Source organism: Carettochelys insculpta, chromosome 7 (genome assembly GCF_033958435.1).
Source record: "Carettochelys insculpta isolate YL-2023 chromosome 7, ASM3395843v1, whole genome shotgun sequence".
In the NCBI taxonomy this organism is placed as follows: domain Eukaryota; kingdom Metazoa; phylum Chordata; order Testudines; family Carettochelyidae; genus Carettochelys; species Carettochelys insculpta.
This window is the reverse complement of record NC_134143.1, coordinates 9367841-9389129: the sequence shown is the minus strand read 5'-3', so window position 1 is coordinate 9389129 and position 21289 is coordinate 9367841. Positions and strand designations below refer to the sequence as shown.

At 51.0% G+C, this 21289-nt stretch overlaps 1 pseudogene; it reads left to right on the top strand.

Annotated features, from left to right (window-relative positions):
• Positions 1–14140: 14140 nt before the first annotated feature.
• On the top strand, positions 14141–20866 carry LOC142015774 (histone H3-like; annotated as a pseudogene).
• The last annotated feature ends 423 nt before the right edge of the window (positions 20867–21289 follow it).

Here is a 21289-nt window from a genome sequence, read left to right as displayed (position 1 = left end):
GCGGAGGGCCAGTAGTGCAGGATCCCAGCCAGCCCCTCTGAGATGGTAGGATACATTTACAATGGGCCAGGGGGTCTATCCAGGCATACCAAAGCTATCGGGTGCATTTCTGAGGAGGCCCCATGAAGAAGCGGCTGGAACTTGACAGCCATGTGACACTTTTAAGAAGTTCAGGCGTACGCTGGGGCAGCATCCCAGATGGGGCAGATGAGGGACTGTTCCTTTGGCGAAAGGACGGGACGCAACCCAGCCTCAGAAAATGTTTTACCACTCCCCTGCTGCTAGGGCATGGTCAAACAAAGACGGGCTTTGGAACTGCAAGAGTGCACAAGCTTCTAGGGTCATGCTTTGCTGCCCTACCCGCCCCTGCCATTCAGCGCAGTACAGCTACCCTAGTCACAAAGTTTCACTTGAAGGCTGGGAATTGTTAGCCTCTGTGCAAATTGGGAGCTCCCAAATGAAAACCACTTGTATGGGGGAGGGAGTGGACAGCTGCAGGCTGTGACATCATTTCTGTTCAGGGCGAGCTGCACACAGTCCCTCCAGTTAAAGGAGAGGAGCTCCGGGTCCCATCTGAGAGTCAGCTGCAGACGGGGGTTGGTTCTCTGGCCCCTTAAGGTCCAGGTCCATGGGGATCTGGCTGGAGCTGTGAGGCTGGTTGATCTGCCCTGCCTAGAGTGCTTGGAAGAAGGGAATCCCTGAATGAGCATTCCAGTGCAGGGCCTGCCCCCACTGGGGAATAGCCCCCTCAGGCTGTTCAGTTTGGGGCAGCGCTTTGCCCATTTTAAGCAGGTGCAACAACATTGAAAGCATCGAGTTACATGGATGTCAAACGGGTCTGTGGCAGCAAAGAATTAGAGTTTCTTCCATGGAGAGAGAGAGAGAGAGAGAGAGAGCACAAAATGTGCACCTCCAAATTCAAAGAGAGTCCCACCCTGGGTTTCAGGGTTTCATAGATTCCAAGGCCAAAAGAAAGCAATGCAATGAGCTGAGCTGACCTCCTGTATCACTGGGGCTGGAGAACGTCCCTGGATTTATTCCGGTTTGAATCAGAGATCTGCACCATGTTTTTTGTGGCATGGTGGAGTTGCCTTCTTTTACCACAATTATTTTTGCCTGACCCTAATTAAAAGCCCTTGGCACTGCCTGGTCCAAAATGTCGTTTCATCACAATGTGAAGATTCACCTTTATTACCATGGGCTTTGGATGACAACCAGTGTTCCCTGCAAACTGAGCCGCCCAAGAGAGATTCGGGTGCCGCCCAGCTGATTCGCAGAGCGCCCTAAGCCAGCAGCGTGTGTTTCTATTGGTGGTGCGCTTCCACAAAACAAAATTTATTCTGCCCGAATACAAGATATTAGAAGGTTGAGACCTGGGGTGAGAGCACATTGCTGGTTTGACACAAATAGTTCAGAGATTGTTACTTCCAGAAATGTTTTACTTCCTTGAAAAGTTTCCTAAAAGAGCCTTTTGTTGGCTTTCTGGGTATCTGATGGACATCTACTTTGGTACTGCACTAATCATTTTTGACCTCTCCTCGCAGAGTAACTTACCTTGAATGAACAAAATAAGTGACAAGCTGGGGGGAGACAGGAGGAGAGTTTGCTGGAAAATTAGGCCATCGGAGGAAGAAAGTGTTCCATTTCCTCCCGTTCGTGGCACAATCCGGAAGTGCAGAGTTGGATTGCTTTGGTAGAGGATCCCTTGCCTTTCATGGAGTCTCGGGGCTTTCTGAGCGCCGCAGGGCATTGACTCATCAGCTCAGAACTCTGCAGGGTCTGAGCCTTTCAGTGCACAGACAAATGGAAGTTTCCACATCCAACACCACTTAGTGACCTGGTGACAGCTAAGTCAGCCTCTGGTATGAGAAAGCACAGCAAGCGAAGTTTAGACGCAGATGGGTTTTGCCTCTATCCGAAGTTTACTGCTTCTACTTGGATGCAAATTCATTTCGCACTCGGCAAATATTTTCAACAAAGCCACCTCCTGTCTCCCTGCAGGGGCTATTTTTTTACACACTTCCTTGGGCATAATTGGAACAAGCCTCTGGGTTTGTGCCTGCTGCTGCCCTCTATTCCATGGACTCAGCATGGCTCAGCTACAAACAGCTGCTGGAAATTCTCCCTTAGCCTTCAGAGCAAGGGCTGGAAAATGCAGCGTTCTGTCCCCTGCTGTTGCTGTGAAGTATCAAGTGGCTGTGCTACGGAGCAGAATGACAGCTGCCAGGTTCCTCGCTGGCCACAGAGGTGGCTGAATATATTCACATGGTAACAAAGGGAATTGCTTGTTAGGCGGAGCTGGGCCTACTCGCTCTCTCGGTTCCTCACCCACCCTCTCAATCAAAAGCATAAGCAGTTAAAAATGGAGAGGAAACATTATAGGGCCCAGCCACTGAACCATCACGTGCATACAAATAAAGGTGAAGCAGGCAGGAAACGTATTGCTGGTGCCGAAGGCAGAACACGGCAGGGTTCTGCTTCCATGCCACGAACGTGCCAGTACCAATGTGCCCCTTGGGTTCAAGCAATGCGCAGCAAACGAAATCAACCGCTTGCACGAATGGCCGAGCTGGAGACAGCTCCGAGGTGTCCTCCTCGCTAGGAAATGCTGCTCCTTGTACAATAGGCAGGGCTGATAGCACCGGCGTTCCCTATCAGCCGTGCACTTGGGTAGCCATCCAGGAGAGATTCAGGTGCTGCTCAGCTGATGGGTTGAGAGCCTAGAACATCCACAGCTGGCAGCATGAGTTTCTCTTGGCGGTGCGCATCTGCATATGTCTTGGCGCATGGAACAAAATGCATGAGACCTCCACAAGCCAGTTTTTAAGGGGCGCCATGTTAATTTTATGTTGTTTGATTTTTAAACCCCCTTAAAGTGCCAAGTGGTACACAGACAGACACAATGAATTAGTTTAAAGTACATCGCATCCGCGTAAGAGACAGCGCAGGCAGGATGGCCTAATCATTACAGTTGGCTGGGTACAATGTAGTCAAAGGGAGGCCAAGAGGCAGGGTTCAGAGTAGTTTTGAGTGCCAAAATCAGTAGGCAAGAGGCAGAGTCACACACAGAGCAAAGACTGGGGGGACACGGGCTGGAGCTACAGCAAACCAGAAGTCCGCGTTATTGCCCGGACAACCTCCTGGGGCATCTTCCAGGGTTACATAGCAAGCATGGGCCAATCAGAGGGCTGCAGCTTGTTATCGCTCTGTCTGCTTGGGGTGGGACTTCCTGTAGTGCCAAATCTCTACAAGTCTCATGAGATAGGGGTCTACATCTCCTCCTGTTGGTGATGAGGAAATGTTGGCTGTCCCACGCACGGCACATCCAGAGTCTAGTCCAACACGTCCTTACAATCAGCCTCTTATCTTTATCAACCAAGCTATTTTTTAAAAGTCAGATTGCAAATTAGTTTTCCATACGCCTGTGTTGCTCTGCATTAATTGGATTACGCCTTTCAATCCTTAATTAATTGAGTCTTACGTCAGCTGTGCCATCAACTTTCCCATTGCAGGCCCCTCTGTCTAGAAGAGCCTCTGACTTTTACTGGGAGGCCCCTTCGTGCTGCAATATGGCTGTAAAGACTACAAGTCCCACAATCCTTTGGGAAGAAAAAGGAAGGAGAGTGTGGCTTTTTGGCCAGGTGGGGAAGAAGATGGTGTTCTCCTTGTTTTGGGAAGTGAAGGCTGCTGCTGTGGGCACACTGTGGACGGTGATTGAATAGACCACTTCAGGGCAGGTGTGGAGCTTTCTCTCAACCAAGGGCTGCTGTAGGGAGTTAGAGCCTGTGGGCGAGGGGCCCTGCAAAGGGAGGACTGTAAAACTAGGTTTTACATCCTGGCTTGACAAAGCCCTGCCTGGGATGATTTAGTTGGGGTTGCTCCTGCCTGAAGCAGGGGGCTGGATGAGATGATCTCCTAAGGCCCCTTCCAGCCCTAAGATTCTGTGAATTATCTGGGCCTGTAAAAGTGCTGCAGAGGCCAGCTCCAGGGTCAGAGGGGCTGGACAGCTTGTTGCTTTGCCTGGACCGACACACAGAACCGCCACCAAGCTGTCTGCAATCCAGCAGAACGCCTGCAAGCGCGCCAACACAAGCTAGTATCTGCAACTCTGATAACTGAGGAGTGTACGCTCTGGGTGGAATAACTGATGACAGTGTGCATGCTAGTTAGGTATGTTTCATTAAGTCAATCAACAATATACACAGAAGTAAAGAAAGATTTACAGGCTACACTTCAATAAAAGGAAAGTGAGTGCTCATTCTAATTTGATCCATTAGAAAGACTGTTTATAATTACTGTTTGGGAGTTGAATCCCAATTATAACTGGAATAAGTATTCCCGGAGGTTCTCAGGGCACACCATTACGTGAGTAAGGGGCCAGCCTGGTGGAGGCACTGCCATTTTACACACCTTTAGAAATAAGGAGCAGAAAGGGGATTCCCAGCTATCCAACATCACCACTGGGATGCTCAGAATCAACTTTAATATTAAACCCATCAGGTGCACAGGCACAGCGTTGAGTGTTGGCTGCTCCTGAGTAAGCCAGGGGGGAAAGAAAGGGGGTTAAACCATGATTAACGTTAGGCCGATAACTACGTGGGTCCTCCAATTTACCCGTTTAAAATTTGGCACAACATTAGCCTTCTTCCAATTTTCTGGGATTTCTCCAGTGCTCCAGGACTTGTTGAAAATTAATATTAATGGTCTGGCAAGCTCCTCAGCAAGCTCTTTTAAAACTCTTGACAGTAAATTTTCTGGCCCTGCTGATTTTCAAATTTCTAACTTCTGATTTACATGCATTGGACACTCAGAAAATCAGTGACCACCTCTGAGCAGTTTGCTCCCCTGAAGAAGTGGATTAAAATCCTTGCCTCTGCTACAGAGGTAAATCACTTCAAGCAGTCAGTTACTTTAACCATAAGACCATCCTTTTTCTCCCTGCAGTTTCATGCTTTGCATCCCAACTTCTGCCACCAATGGACAGGGATCTCATAGACACTAGCTTCCTTCCCTACCGAAGCCTGATCCATTCCTGGAGCAGGTCCCGCCTGGAAAATGAATGAGGCAAGAGTGCTGTAGAAATAAATGTCTCTGACCATTGAAGGCTGTATTGTAAAGCAGGCACACAAGGGACCTGAATTAAAGTTGAACAGGCAACCTTAAGTTTGGCATTTCGTAACGTTTGAGGGCTGCTGTTTGTAATCTTGATAATGTTCTTTTAATGTAGGTGTGTGCGTGTGACAGAGGTCTATGTCCCCAGAACAGGCACCAAGGTCTCTCTCGGTGCACCCAGAGCATCTGACACAAATGGCTAACACAAAGAACAAACCAACGGTACCCGATTGGCGGTGTTCCCTGCAAGCTGGGTGCTTGCGCAACTGATCTGAAGACACTCCAGTGCTGCCCAGCAGTTTAGTAGAGCGCCCAATGCCAGGTGATTGTTGTACATTTGCACATGCCTGGGTGCACATAACAAAATTTATTCCACCCCGGATAAAAAAAGTCCATGCATGGATCTAAACAATGAGCGAGAACATTGCTGATGGGTGGTGTAAGCTCCTGGCACCACCACAGTGCATGAACTTTGATCTGGAAGGACCCCAAGTCCTGTATCAAAGCACAGTTCAGTCCAGGAGTTGTGCATGAAGTGGTTTTTTTAATGTTGTTGCCCATCTCGTAGGTACAAGGTTAAAACCACTAGGCAGCTGGGAGGTGATACCATTTGGTCAATGCTGAGCTGGCTGGATCCAAGCTGCCTCTTAGATCCTGGACGGTGCTGTTTAGTCTTTCACTTCTAAGCCCCCTGGGCAATAGAAGCACTGGCGTATTCCCTGCATACCTGGGCTTTGCTTGCGACGAGAATGTTTACTCACGTGCTGCCAGAGCCGATGATCTAGTGCAGAGTCGGGGGTTGTGTTGCACCCAGTGTGGCATGAACTGAAGGAGCAGATTGCAGCAGCACGGTGGGGTTGACCATGAATAATGACTCGCTGAGCAGATGTAAAGTGCACCAATTTATCTTACTTAAAAAGGGCCTTGCTCACTCGCCCTGAATGGTGTGTCTGCAATATTTATTTCTATTACGCCAGGAACAAGAGCAGTGTCAAGCGTCTGGGGCATCACACGCTGGATGTCCAAACGCTGCCATCCCACCCTCCCCTGACATTGCATCCCTTCCGGTCACACCCTAGAGCTGGCATGTTGCAGCAGATCAGACAAGGTTTGTTTATCAGAGCTGGTTTATTTATCCTTGTTGAGGAGGGAATGGTTATTTCAGACTTCTTGAAATTGATCTCATTCTTGCTTTGTATTGGAGGGAAAAAATAAACATTGCAAGCGTGACTCAGATCACTGCACAACCAGCATTAGAGCAAACTACCGTTATAGTGACCTAAAAGCAGTTTCTTTCACAGCCGAGGAGCAGCGTTAGTGGGGCTGATGGAAATAATTGGAAGGAAACATTTCTCTGTTGGAAAATGGGGTTTTCTTGAAACTGACATTTTTGGTGGGGAGTGGTTCATTTCAGCAGCTGTTTCCAGCAGGAAAAGTCAAATGGAAAGGTTTCACTTTGCCCTGGGTCAGGATTAATCTCCGGTTCCAACTGGGCTGCTGCAGAGTCTCGTAAGGGTGATCAATTCACGCCCTTCACCATCCCATTCTGTCCTCTTTGACCAGACCAGACTACATCTCCCATGATGCACTACTGCAGACTATTGAAGTGCCTCTGGGACAGTCATTCCTTTGGCCCATCAGCTGTCTCTGCCTCAGCTTCCCGAGGTCAGACTGAATTTGGCTTTATGGTGCATAGGCCCAAAGGAATTGCACAGCATGGACTGAAACAAAAGAAAAACTTAAGGCTCAAAGTGCTCTGAGGTCTAAAGACGGACAAGGCCCTGGCTGGGATGACTTAGTGGGGTTGCTCCTGCTTGAAGCAGGGGGCTGGACTCGACTTCCTGAGGCCCCTTTCAGCCCTGGGATTCTATGATGAATCCAGGAGGGAAATAAAACAATTGCATCAAATGGGCCATTCAAATTACGAATGTGAGCCTTAAGAAGGGGCTATTCTGGGTAACATCTGCCCCGCGCTGGCTCTTCTTGGCTCCAGGACGGGCAGCCGCAGACCCTACGTGCAAGGCTGTGTGCGAGCCAGTGCCACAGGAGGTTGCAAGTGGACACTGGGGGAGTGTCGGTGGCTCTCCTGCCCGCCTGCAGGAGTGGGGCACACCCAGGCTGTGGCCCCCGTACCATTCCAACAGGGCCGGCCTTAGAAAATGGTACCCTGGGCCAACTTGTATGCCCCAAGCTCCTGCGCACACGGTGCGCCTCAATGCCCCGGATACCCCAATGCTCCCCAGCCCCCTTCACCCCTAGCCTCTGGGCCCCTCCTGCAGCCATGCAGGGAAGCTGGCCCACACACACGGAGCAGCTCCGCTGTGCGCATGCGGGGGCAGTAGGGGCGCAAATTGGGAGCAGCATCAGGTCCAGGTCACTCTGAATCCGGTCTCTTTCCCCACCTGGGCTGTGTAGAGGGAGAGCAGCAGCCAGGGGTCCCCAGGAGGGGGTGGGGCACAGGATAATGCCCCCATCTGCCCCAAGCCACACCCTTGCCCCGCCTCTTCCCACCCCTGCTCCGCCCCTTTTTCCAGACCAGCTCCCCAAGTGCTGTGGCCCGGGGGATGAGCGAGGTGCCTGGGGCCAGCAGCAGGGATTGGGCCACCCAGTGGTGGCGGGAAGCAGCATGACCCCCTTCCAGCAGCGTCACTCCACTGCCTGCTGCTGGGGAGTGTGTATGGGGAAGGTGTCGCCTCTTCCCCCAGGCGAGGTGGCTGGGAGCCAGGGGAGTGGGGCAGGCTGGGGTCAGCTTGCTCTGCTGCCTGCCGTTGCTGGTGAGTGTGGAGGGCAGGCCCGTCGCCTGCTTCCTGTGCCAGGTCCCTGCTAGCCCCCCAGCCCACCCTGGGCTCCATGCAGCCCCCCCACTCCTGCCTCCCCAAAGCACAGGGCCCAGGGCAGTTGGCATGAACCGTCCAATGGAGATGCAGCTATGGCCCCAGCTGCTGAGGTGTGGAGTGCTCGGTGGACTGGGACGTGCAGTATCTGGACACCACCACTTCCTCCTCTCCACCGGCTCTGGTTCCTCTGCCAAGAGGCAGCAAGGAGAACTCTGGGGGCTGCCCCAGACGGTGCTCCCCAGCCAGCCGTGAGCAGTTTCTGAATCTACACCCCTCTCCAGCGAGCATCTCTGCGCTGCCACCTGGCACCCCCTTGACCATGGTGCCCTGGCTGGAATCACAGCCATGGTGGTACACGCCACAGGCCAGGTGTGTGCCCTTCACTGCAGCCTGGAATCAGTTCCAAGAGCCCCAGGGGCTGTTCTGCACTCGGGGTTTATCCTCACCCTCTTTGCGTGCGATCTGAGCCCAGTGTTTGGAACTGGAGCTAGCCCATGTGTGGGCCCTGCAGAATTTGACCTTGTGCTCTGAGACATGGCTCCAACTTGATGTCAGTCCCAGGGCTTCTCTTGCCAGCCTTGTGTTTCCTTTGCAAAGCCATTTAGAATGCGCTCGCTCCTTCAGTAGCGTGAGCCGGGGCTAGGGTTTGTTTGCATAAGGATTTAGTTCTGGCTACGACAAGCCAAATGGCAATTGGTCAGCTTATCCGGGACTTGTAGGGTTCGATCTGGACCCTAATCTGATGCCTAATGGCTTAGTGAGCTGGAGGAGAGGAAGCCCCATTCAGGCACTTGTGTTTTGATAAAGCTGCCGCAGTCCGTAACTCATCTGAGAAACTGGTGGATAATTGCCCCCTACCTGAGCCAAGAAGCTCAGGCCAATCCCACCTGACTAATAAAACCGGGAAGATAAAACCAGGTTCGGAGCCTGCTTGTGGAATAAATAACTCTCAGCTCTGTGTTTAGGCAGTCGCTGCACTAGCAACGCCCACCAAGGCCGAAACCCACTGGCACAAACAGCTGTCGGGCTGGCAGGAGATTGACAGCAGGGAGCCACGGCATCACCTTTGCTGGAGAGAGGAATCCAGAAGACATGTGAGGTTCTCCAGCTGGCAGCGTGTAAAATCCTCGAGAAGAGAAAGAGGACGACTCCTGATTTAGATGGTGTACCTCCCCAGCAATCAGCGGTTACGCCCAGCGTGCAACGAGGCCAAGCGGTCAGATGCAGAAAGAGGCTGTCAGGGGTCACGTTCGCTGGCGCGGCACCGCTTGGCAGCAGGGTGAGGTGGTGAAGGGGTCTTCCCCTCTAGTGCTCCATGTTGGTGGCTCCTTTGGCCCTATGATGGTCTGGTTCCGTCATGACTCTGCTCTCTGGCTAAGTACCGTGCAGTCCAGACCCTTCCAGGTCCCCACGGCAGCGATGCCTCCTCCCGGGCTGTTCCTCAGCCCACCCCTTAGGCTCCGTCTCCAGCACCAACCTGGGATCAGTATTCCTTAAGCAGGGCTTGTTCGCCCCTTCCTGGGCATGTTAGGACAACCCAGGGCCACCCCCACCTCTGGATTCTGGTCCAGGGTGCTACACCGAGTGGCTAGTTCTGCTCCTTCAGACATGCTGCTCATTCCCTGGGCCATGTTCTACCTGCCCACCCCTTGTCCCGAGTCCCTGCAGCCTGTGCTTAACACAGCCTCCCCTCTGCTTCCTGGGTCTCTGGCTTCTCCTGTGGCCCTCCCAGCTCCTTCTTGCACATCTGGAACATCCCTAAAGACTGCCTCTCCCTTGCCCCTCTTTCCAGTGATTGGTTTGTCTGTGTGGCTTAAGCAGGCCTCCCCTGGTCTCTCACAGACACAGGTCTTCCCTCCTCTTTCCTGGGTCCTCCTCTAATCAAATTCTCCATTAAATTTCTGTAGACATCTCCGAGCTCCTCACCACCAGCCCCACCCGGCTCCTGTTCATTAACTTTCCATAAAGGGTGATCCTCCCTCAGGATCTGACCAGTGCCGCGCAAGAGAATTTGCCAGACCATGAGAGGTCAATATTATCATTACCAACACGTCCACTGCTGGCTGGGCTCTTAGAAGACATTTAGGGCTAAATTACAGCTCAATAACAGCACTGTCAACAAACTTCATGGGTGTGGCCACGTTTCCCACAGTCGCATAAAGAGTGGTCGTCCGGCTAACTAAAAACATGCCTTATTACGGATGCTGCCAGTTGAGAGAGTGCCGGACTAGAGAGGTTCAACCTGTACCCTATTCATCTGAGAGACAGTTGTCAGGTCATAGGCGAGGCTGAGTCCAACTCCCCAAGAAGGGCCAGCCATCCTGTGATGCAGGCTTGCAACGTTAGCCCACTTGTAGTGAAGGTCTGCCCAGACGGCACCTCCTGAAAAGGACATGCTATTGCCCTGATACTCTGCCTCCATGAGTGAGACCGGGTGTTTAAGGAAAGGCAAGGCCCAGCAATGGTTTGGTAGAGAACTAATAGGCCGTCACTACTGGCAAGAGACCTGGCAGTAGCGCTCTCTGGTTACACACTGCAGCATGGACAAAAGGGACCCAGTAAGGAGGTGCGCAGATGGTTTTCCTGGAGCACCTGTCACACGCAGCAGCCAGCAATGCTCGGGAGGCAGCAGGAGAGGTGTAAGGATGTGCGAAGGCCTGGCAGTCCCATGAGTATAACTGTGGTTCCTTCTAGACAAGACTCACTGTTATCGCTAGTGGTGGCCCTCAGCCAAAACCCCGGCTCTCAGCACCTCCCAGCATTCAGACTTGCTTGGTTCGGGGTCCAAGCATGGCTGGCGCTGCCCTGGCTAGGCTAAGACCTACCTGAGAAGCCATAAACATCAGGGAAGCTGGATGTGGCCCCCAACTTTGCATCTCGCTCCCCCTGCAGTTGTTGCTAATTGCGCTCCGGAGGGGGCCACAGGGCTAAGAGGCTGCTTTGTGCCCTATTTCCCCTCTCCGCAAAGCTCCCTCTGTTGCAGTGCTGGGCTGCTCCCCGCTCCTGGGTGCGGAACAGAGGATATGGCCAGGCACGAGCGGCAGGGGACAAGTCGTTACGGGTCACGTGCAGCACCACACGGCTCCTGTGCTCCTTCGCCACATTCTAGAACCACACACGCGTCCTAATACACGTACCAAGTTATCGTGGAATCAGGCGCGTGGTGATATACGGCAAATAGAGGAATGCCCGATACAGGTACCGGGCAACACAAGCCATCTGATTTACGCTGAATGTGCAGCGGTCACTCACCACGAGTCCATCACCTACTTCATTTGCTTCATTAATTGGTCCTGCTAGCAACAGGCCGGGTTTTGTTCTCCCCGTCCACCTGTTAGATACACCCCGGATTCCGTTTTGCCTCTCCCTCCCTATCCGAGGAGGTGGACTTTACCCACAAAGCTCATGACCAAACGCATCTGTGAGTCTCCAAGGTGCCACAGGACTGCTTGTGATTTGTGAAGCTACAGACCAACCCCTCTGAGATCTGTTTTACCGTAACTACAGGCTGAGCAAGAGCGTTCTCCTGGCCTGTCTGTGATGGGCGATAGCTGTTATGCAACAACTGGACTTCAGGCTGTCAAAGATTTCTGATCTATTCAAGGGCCCAGGAACTTTGCACGTATTTAAAGAACCAGGAATGGAGCCGTACACCTAGGTAGATGGAGACTCGAACTCTTATCAATGTCACACCTTTGGGTATCCAACCAGAAAATGAAGAAGCCGCTGAGCCAGCCCTTGCCAGTCTGAGAACTGCAGGATGGGTCCTGTAAGATTGTCTCCAGGGTTAAGATGATGCTGTTTGCCAATCAGCTTAGCTTTTGCCCCCTTGTGCTCTTCAGAATCAGGCTTTGCTTTGCAGCTGGCTGCAGACACAGAATGCCTTTGCTCGCCGTGAAGGTGGCTATGACATGCAGTCGCTCGCTCTAATACAAGTGGAAGTGACCCACTCAAGGAGCCCAGATCGCTTCCTTGTCAAGCCACAGCTCTGGCCTCTCCATCTGCTTCGCACTTGCTTTCACCTGGCCTCGGCATGGTGAGCCTGCTGGTTGTTAACTGGAACAAACTGGGCTCATGTTCCTTTGGGCTCCGTAACTGGGGGAAGATTTCTGACCCATAAAGCCCATTAGATCAGCACGATAACGCTTTGAGGGGGTGAGATGTTCCAGCGCTTTGGATACTGACTCTGAGCGGGGAATGTTTTCCTGCAGGTAGAAGCTGTAGAAGACACAGACCTTCAGCAAACACCTTATGGATGGGGGCTTTCTCTCACTGTTCCCTTGCTCTGCATTACACGAGACCTTCTGGTGGGCAAAGCAAAGCATGGACGGGCACGGCCACCGTGTTCCTGATCAGCTGTAAAACAAGAAACAGGGAGGGAGGGAGTCCGGAGATGTAACATTTGCAGGTAGGTTGCCCCACCACCACCCCCCGCTGAGACGTCTCCCCTGCCACATAAGGGGCTCAAAGTGATTTACCGACATAAGAAAATGAATGCCCACCAGGCTGTGGTGAGGTAGGTCGAGACCAACATTCTTTAGTGACAGAAAAGCCTCAGACAGAGAGAGACTAGCATTAGCTATAGAGTTACACATTGGGAAACCACAGCACGGTTTCAGACCCTTCTCTTGCGCCGCTAAAGGGAATGAGAACTTTGCAGCTGAGGTCAATAAGTGCAGGATCAAGCCCCAAGCGGCTTCCCTGGCTAGTTGAGGATCTCTCTTCTTCACAGGCCAGCGTAGCTTGCTCTCAGCTCCCACTCAGCATACAGGGCCTGCTGGAGGCGTGGCTGGGGCCAGTGGGGCACGGATGGGGGAAAAAGGCACGGCCAAGGAGCAGCAGCGTTCCAGCCACTCCCAGCTACCAGGATGGCCTCACGGGACACTGTGCAACTTGTTCAGTTAACAGAGTCCTTTTGCATTTAAACGATCTTCTCTCGGACGCACAGAAAAGCTGATCTCCCTAAGTCACTGGAGAGGGTCTAATATTTTATCAGGCCAAGGAGTGCTTTGTAATTCCATCCCAATCCCTGTTCGAACACACACATCTGCAGTCATTCACTGCTGACATTGAAACTACGTTCTGCGTGTGCCACCATCGGATGAAATGGTGCTGCTCAAACCTACCCTCCCCTGCCCCGGGCACGGTGAAAACCTGCTCCCATTGAGGTTAACGGGAGTTTAGCCATTGACTGCGGCGGGGTCAGGATTTCACCTACTGCCTGCAAGCAGGTGCAGGAGCAGATAACGCTGCTGTCGCCTCTTCTCCTTGGGCCTGATCCAAATCCCGAAGGCTACATTTCAGGGACCCCTTCACCCATCACACGGTGGCCCTATTTTCCCAAAGGGAAAACAGGACACTCCATGGGGGCCAGCACTCAGTTAATTTTAACCCTCTTTTTCCTTTCACAATAATTTGTAAGACCTGAGAAGAGCCATTCTGCACTGAAGGCGTCAGTGCTGTACATTCGGGGAGAAATTCTGCCTTCGATATGGAGTCACATCCAGAGCCTCTGTAGTAAAACTGCAGGACGATATACCTTCAGGAGAGCCAATAGACAAAGTAACCACAGATCCAAAATCCGCCGTGGTGTGAACAGTGTTCCCCATAAGCTGAGCACTTGGGTCGCCACCTTGGAGAATTAGGGTGCTGCCCAGCTGATTAGCAGAGTGCCCACGGCCGCCCACAACCAGCTCTCTAGGTGGTGCTCATCGGCACATGCCTCCGTGCATGTAAATTATTCTGCGCATGGATGAAAAAAGTTAGCGGAGCCCTGACGGTGATTTTTGTTGTATCTCTTGGTCTCTCTGCCTGCTCTGGCCACAGAACAAAAGACCCTTTCAGCAGGCAACTGCTTCAGTTCAAAGGATCCCCCTCTTCTCCCATTGGCTGACCTGGCTGCTTGCCAGCCGAGAACCCACTCTGTCTCTCTTTAGAGGCATTCGTTCATTGCAAGCAGCAAAGTTAGAATTTCGACTTGTCTGTTCCAAAAACAGAGGCTTCCTACCAGGTGTGAGCAGAAACAGGAAAGTCACATGTATCTTCACAGTTCTGACTCCATCCAGTAGGTGCCAGTGATGATGGAGCCATTCCTCTCTGACAGTAACCTGGCTAAGGTGGACCCCGTGCTTAGGACCACCATGTTGTATTTTGTTGGTGGCTGGGTTGATTTGGTACCATTCCACCGGGTAATGCTGCAAGTAAGCTGAGTTGGTGGGTTTATTAGTACAAGGCCCCTTGTTGTCTCGACAGACGGTGGTTAGCAGCAGCAGTGAGAATCTATGGGCAGCGTTTGAGTCTACAGCTTCTCTCATGGCTTAGCCGTCCAATATTGGATTTGCACGGTCGATTGCCACAACCGCATGTCAGGCTACTTCCGAATTCTGGAGGCTGAGAGTTTCTAAGATGAAGTTCTTTTGTGTGGCTTGCACATATACTCTCAAAGGATGGTGCGCCCTGTCGTAGCGGTCGTCGTCGCCAGGTATTTCAATCGGATGATGTAGATTTCCAGGATTTTGGATCATGGCGTTTTCGCGTGTGTCCTTCAGTCTTAGCTTTGGTCATCCTCTTGTTCTCAACCAACATGACAGTTCAGCGAAGAGAATTTCTTGGGGAAGATGTTCGACCCCCATTCTTCTCATGTGACCAAGCCAATGTAGTCTTCTGCTGCTGAGGATCGCTACGAGGCTGGATGTGCCAGATCTTGGCAGGATGTCTGCACTTGAAACTTCATCTTGCTAGTTGATATTCGTAGTTCTGCTGAAGCAGCAAATATGGAAGCTGTTCAGTTTTTTGTCCTGGTTTGAGTAGCTGGTCCATGCCTCGGAATCATATCGCAGGATACTCAATACACATGCCTGGTAGATTAGTATCTTTACATATGGTATTATTGCTGCTGGACTGTCGTGACTGCATTGCTGCAACATTAACCCATTGGCAGGGCATATGTTGTGGGTTTGTTTATTTTAAACAAAACTATTGTGTAATTTTAAACAAGTGAGATAAAATCCTAACTGCCTAAGAACATCTTTAGCTACTGTGTGTTATCTCAATAGAAGTCAGGTAACTTTTACCCAGTGTCATGAAACTAACCAGCTTTGATACAGAAGTAGTTCAAGAATGCCACCTAGTGGCTGAGAAACAAGATGCGGGGCAGGGGAGAAAGTCTCAGAGGTATCAGAGAACTTTCTGAGTCACTATAGGGGCTCGTTTGCAGACTTGGCTTAATCTACTCCTTGACCTTCCCCCCCTCCCCCGACCCCCTTCTACCCCTCCACTCTCTGATTTGCTCACCTTGATCATTTTTTTTTCTGATTTGTCTTCCTTGATTACTGTTTTTGGTTCTCTGTGCCTTAAATAGTGAGTCTGTTCCGGTCTGGCTCTGGTCTGAAGAAGTGGGTCTGTCCCACGAAAGCTCACCTAATGAACTATTTTGCTAGTCTTTAAAGTGCTACTGGACTGCTTTTTTGTTTTGCTCGGTATCAGAGAGGTAGTTGTGTTAGTCTATAAGGTGCCACAAGACATCTTGTTGTTCTCAGAGGCAGTCGCTGTGTTTGTAACTTCACAAGTAACGAGCAGCCCTGTAGCATCAGGTGGTCTAACAAATGTATAATTAGATCATGCGCTTTTGTCGGTGAAACCCACTTCCTCGGCTGAGCTGGAGTAGAAGTTACAGAATGCAATATCTTTAATCCATATCTTTTAGCGGACCTGCTGCTGTTTGGTGAGACAGACCAACCTTCCAGCCCCGCAGAGCTCTGCTTCACGTCTGCAAACAGCACGCCCAGCCTCCCAGCGAAGTGCAGGGTGGAAGAGAGGAACGTTTTAGAGTTAAGTAGTCGGTCCCTCCTGTTATGTGCTATTGAAGGTAAACGGTCTGTTAACACCTATGAAATCAGAGGTCAAAAAGAGGGATTCATGGGTCACTGATAATTGTAATGAGCCATAAATCCAGCGTCCACCTGGCACTTTGCTGCAGTGCTGCGTGTTCCTTCCCTGACCCGGAGAAAAGTTCTAGGGAGCTTGGCAGCGGGTCCCTCTCACCAACAGAAGTTGATCCAATAAAAGAGATGACCTCCCCCACCTGGTCTCTCTGACATGCTGGGACCCCCAGGGCTAAAGCCAGCCTGCAGGCACCTAGTGGCTGAAGCAGCATTTTGTATGTGCATTGGCAGGCATGTAACTCATATCACCGCCGGTGCCTCCCAGAATCCCAGTCCCCTTGCTTCATTCTGCCAATTCGCCTATTTATCTAGAGTCACACCATGCGTGCCTGGCCCTCGTGTGAGGGGGCAGGAGGCCGCGTGGGAGGGAGCTTTCCTCTGTTTATGCCCGGAGGTGAAAGTAAGCGGGTGCCTCCTGGTGTACTGCTCCAGCCAGAGCTGGCTGAGCTGCAGCAAAAGCCAGCAGGGAGCTGTGTAAAGAGCTGGTGGGGACCTGGGTTGCAATAGGACAGGGCTTGTCAGTCACATTTTAAGTGACTTTCGCCCCAGGTTATGTCCCTTGTGCAGGGACCAGCTGCAAGTGCAATCCCTGGGTACCGGGCGCAGGGAAGAGGGAAAGTCACTTCCTTGGCGGACACATCTGCAGAGCTGGCTAGCCACCCAGCAGGCAGACAGCTGTCCTGCCCTAAGGGGTGCAGGGCCTCCTTTTCTACACTACACTACAGGGAGTGTTTTTGACTTAAAGCAACAGGGTCCCATGATGCCATTTGGATCTGCACTCAGCAGGCCATGGGCTCCCCAGCCCCTAAATTAACATAAGAACATAACACAAGAACGGCCATACTGCGTCAGACCAAAGGTCCATCTAGCTCAGTATCCTGTCTGCCGACAGTTGCCAGTGCCAGGTGCCCCAGAGGAGGTGAACTGAAGACAATGATCAAGCGATTTGTCTCCTGCCATCCATCTCCCGCCTTCGACAAAAGGCTAGGGCGCCATACCTTACCCCTTGCTAATAGCCATCTACGGACCTAACCTGCAAATATTTATTGAGCTCTTTTTCAAACTCTGTTAGAGTCCTGGCCTTCACAGCGTCCTCTGGCAAGGAATTCCACAGGTTGACTGTGCGCTGTGTGAAGAAAAACTTTCTTTTATTAGTTTTGAACCTGCTACCCATTAATTTCATTTGGTGTCCTCTAGTTCTTATATTATGGGAACAAGTAAATCACTTTTCTGTATTCACTTTCTCCACACGATTCACGATTTTATATAACTCTATCCTATCGCCCCTCAGTCTCCTCTTTTCTAGACTGAAAAGTCCCAGTCTCTCTAGCTTCTCTTCACATGGGACCCATTCCAAACCCTTAATCATTTTAGTTGCCCTTTTCTGAACCTTTTCTAACACCAATATATCTTTTTTTGAGGTGAGGAGACCACATGTGCACACAGTGCTCAAGATGTGGGCATACCATAGTTTTATATAGGGGAAGTAAGATATTCTTCGTCTTATTTTCTATCCCGTTTTTAATTATTCCTAACATCCTATTTGCTTTACTGACTGCCGCTGCACACTGCGTGGGTGTTTTCAGAGAACTATCCACTATAATTCTAAGATCCCTTTCCTGAACTGTTGTAGCTAAATTTGCCCCCATCATATTGTATGTATAATTGGGGTTATTTTTCCCAATGTGCATTACCTTACACTTACCCACATTAAATTTCATTTGCCATTTTGCTGCCCAATCACTCAGTTTGTTGAGATCTTTTTGATGTTCTTCACAGTCTGCTTTGGTTTTGACTATCCTGAACAGTTTGGTGTCATCTGCAAACTTTGCCACCTCACTGCTTACCCCTTTCTCTAGATTTCTCTAATTTCTAAATTAGGCAAAGGTGCAGCAGTTAAGGCTGGGACTCATCTGACCCAAGTTCAATCCCGTACTCTGCCACCGGCTCTCTGTGTGACCAAAGGTAAGGCACTTAGCTGCTTGGTGCCTCAGTCTTCCCAAGTGTAAAACTGGGATAGTAGTATCCCAGGGATGGTGTGAGGAGCTGTGCTGATGGGGGACAGAGAAGTATCTAAGACATACGAACCTGAGCAGTACAGGAGCTTTTGGTGTGGGAAAATTTAGGGCCAAACATTGCTAAACTAGTATACCTAAAGTTCGTCCTCCTGCACCGATATTCAGGTGACTCATCTTAGACACCCACATCGGACAGTTGTGACCTCTGTCTCCTATTTCTAAGCAGCACCCAGATCCCTTGTGGGCTCTGTACTAAACTGGGCTTGACTTAAACTCTCGCACTCTGAGTGGAACATAGATCACTAACGAGCCTCCTCCGCTTCGCTCTTTCTTGGGATAAAACTTCTCATCTTGTGCTGGAGCTGAATGAAAACTTCCCCGGAGGAACAGTGACAATTTCAAGCTGGGGGGGAAGGGGGATTTCCAAATCCATTTCACTCTCCCCCCATTTCACAGTGGCAACTTCAGTTTTGCAGGCTCTCCATGGAGGAAACAACTAAAACTGACTCTGCTGGCCCAGGGTGTCTCACTGGATGCACACAGAGATGCTTACTCCAGTAATTACAGCAATAATGCGGAGGGATCAAGATAAAGGTGCCTCTTCTGTTTACTGAGGAAACAATGCCCTGAGGAACTGAAATGCAAACTGGGATGGGTTGAAAGAGGCACGATGGTCCTGGGGCAAAGGCAGGAGTGGACAGTGTGGGAGAAAATTTCATTTCCAGCTCTGATGCGATGGCCCAGTTAGCCTTGGGCAAACCACTTAATCTCTGAAATTCACTGCCCCGTTTGCAAACAGGGGTAACAGCGCCCTTCTCAGAGGAGCTGTCAAGGCTGTTCCCTACTCTGACACTCTGAGTGCAGAAGGTGGAGGCCCTCAAGAGACCTTAAAAATACCTTGCCTCTGGAGCAGAGGTTCCCAACCGCTTTCCCTTTTTCTATGAAATAACTATTATGAAAATATAAACATGAGGGGACACAATTTTATATTCTCGCCTCAGGTGCAAAATTACCTAGTTACGGCTCTGCTCTCCCCTTCTCCCCATTGTTTGAATTGCTGGGAGTCTTCCTGAATTGTCAGAATGGGCCCCCGTCTGGAAAAGGTTGGGAACAGCTGCTTTACAGGCATTCGTTCAGGACAGGAGCACTGTCTTGGGGGAACTCTATGGAGCTCGTGCAGTGAGTCCTGAGAAAATCTCCCTTTGCGGTACATTGATCTAGTGCATCAAGAAGCTCCTACGGATCCTGTTACTTAATACCAGCAACAGAGTTAGCTCCACTGGTCCAACCCTGTGCTGACTTCTTGGGACCTGGCATGTCAGAATTTCCTCCAGCACAGACATCCTGGAGAAAAAAAGTCAATCCAGATTGGCCCCATAAGGCTGACACGTTCCCATGAACTGAACATTTCAGACCATTTCAATTTGGCACCGTCAAATAGCTTGATGTTGTCTAGGCTATGAAATGGAATATCCCCAGCCCTACATCTAAAAAAAGTGAATCACTATGTTTTATGTAGGGGGGTTGCGGCTGTGCTAGTCCCAGGTTATTCGAGAGACAAGGTGGGTTAAGTCATCTCTTTTATTGGACCACTTTCTGTTGATGCTTTTGAGCTACACACAGCTCATCTCCAGGGCTGGGAAACGTACTCTCACAGCGCTCTGCTGCAGGGCTAGCTAAACAGGTCATCTGTCTCTTGCCAACAGAATTTAGGTCAATAAGAGATGTGTAAGTGACCAGTTTTCCCTGCAAGCTGAGCGCTTGGTCGGCCACCCAGGAGCGACTGAGGTGCAGCCCAGCTGATTAGCGGGGCTCCCACAGCCGGCAGCGTGTGTTTCTATGGGTGGTGGACATCCTCACATGCTTTGGTGCACATAACAAAATTTAATCTGCCCATGGATGGCAAAACTTAGAGGGAACACCACCCTGACCCACCTTGTCTCTCAAAAGGTTTTGACTTTGTCGGAGTCAGATGCTGACTTTTGCCTGTCGCAAGCTGTGCTGAAACATGCCCAGCCCCACAAGGGGTTCGTGGCGCAGTGCGTCGTTCAACAGAAAACTGTTCTCTCGAAAATCGTTTGTTCAGATCTGCCTGCTGGCATGGGAGGCCTCAGGCTCCACCCCTGCTGATGACCCACGCTGGGGAACCCACAGAAAAGAGATGGAATGTGAATGCCTATTGTTTGGGATGAATGCCCCATATAGGGTGAGTGTGTTGTTCCCCTGCCTCCTGCCTCCTTCCACTGTGTGCTCACCATAGAAGAAAAGAGGCAGCTGCTATTGGAATTATTCTGCTAACTCATATGGAAGAGATGGGAGTAGAGGCGGTGGTAGAGATCCTGGGTTCTAGCCCAACTGATTGCCAATGGCAAGGGGAAATTACAGATTCTGTATCACTGATGTGGGGCAGGAGTGTGTGGCTTTGGGTATTGCTTGTTGATCAGGGAGGACACCTCTGCTTCTGCCCCCACGCATGTGGCTGTGTCTCTCTCTGCAGCTGCCGCTCTAGGTTTTATCAAGTGTGACTAAGTGCTCTGCAGAGGTGGTGGCTCGGACCAAGCAGGCGGCTCACAAGTCTACTGGTGTCAACGCATCCCAGAAGCAGCTCGCCACTCAGGTTGCCTGGAAAAGTCCCCCTGCTACCAGCCGGGTGAAAAGGCCCCATCGCTACCTCCCTGGCGCCGTGGCCCTGAGGGAAATTCACTGCTACTGGAAGTCCCCGGAGCTGCCGATCCGCAAGCTGCCCTTCTAGCGCCTGGTGCCCGAGATCGCCCAGGACTTCAGGGTGGATCTGTGTTTCCATAGCTGAGCTGTCATGGCCCTGCAAGAGGTGAGCGAAGCTTATCTGGCGGGGCTCTTTGAGGACACCAACATGTGCTCCATCCACGCCAAGCCCATCACCATCATGCCCAAGGACATCCAGCTGGTGCACCGCATCCACAGGGAGATGGCTTAGACCATCCTCCTCTGTGCTCCCCGGCTCCCAATGACCTACTCAAAGGAACTTCCCTTTCATTCAGGCCTGCACAGAAAGTCCAGGGTTGGCTCCATGCTGGGCTGTGGAGATGTCATCGTGCGTATGTGCAAATCCTAGAGAAACAACCTGTCCCTGTTACTTCTCTCTGGCACAGCACGGCATTGGATATAAGCAGGACCTGACTAGGGCACAGAGGAAAGAGACCGCTTGAAAGCAGGGTGTGCCAGGTGGGAAATCTGTAGCCATCAACTCTAACCTCACAGGGGCCTGGATAAACCTTTGTCAATTCAAATGAGTGCAAACCTTACAATAAAATTCAGGGAAAATGCCCAGATTTCGCCTTGGCTGCTGTTGCTGCCAAGCAAGGCTGTATTGCAAATGCTCCCTCGTAAGCAATAAAGC